A 533-nucleotide genomic window follows, 5' to 3' on the forward strand; every position below is an offset into this window, starting at 1 on the left:
TTTGGTGCTCTAGCAGAGCATTCTCATAGCTTGAAAAGGCCTCTAGGCGTTCCTTTATCGCCTCTGTTCCTTGTGAAACAAGGTGTTTCACGCTTCCAGGGCTAAGCAGGGGGCATCAGCTTATCAAGCCCGTCCTGCATGCACTGAGGTAAATAGGAGTATTGCTCCATTCTCACATAGGATCTGTCGTATCAACTCTCAACGTTAGATTGACTACGAGTGCTATCAAGTGCAGCGGGACTGCCGTAGCTCTTTGCTTAGAGGAAACTAACCAAGGTCACCGACCTTACGTTCTATACTAAAACCAGTATGAGTATAGCGGATCGCAGTTCGCTACCTCCAAGATTACCCAAACCCTTTTTAATGGGAAATGTATTCTTCCTTCCAAAATTGAAACTGTACTTATCTGTTTTTTACGGTAGAGCCGCTTATATCTTAATCTTTAGGGTTTCCTTATTAAAATAGTATAACCGATTTAATATTGACAGTCCCCGCCATGTAGTGGCTTCTTGTTACGGCGTAGCCACGAGCGT

The sequence above is a fragment of the Plasmopara halstedii genome (genome assembly GCF_900000015.1).
Source record: "Plasmopara halstedii genome assembly, contig: Scaffold_614, whole genome shotgun sequence".
Lineage (NCBI taxonomy): Eukaryota > Oomycota > Peronosporomycetes > Peronosporales > Peronosporaceae > Plasmopara > Plasmopara halstedii.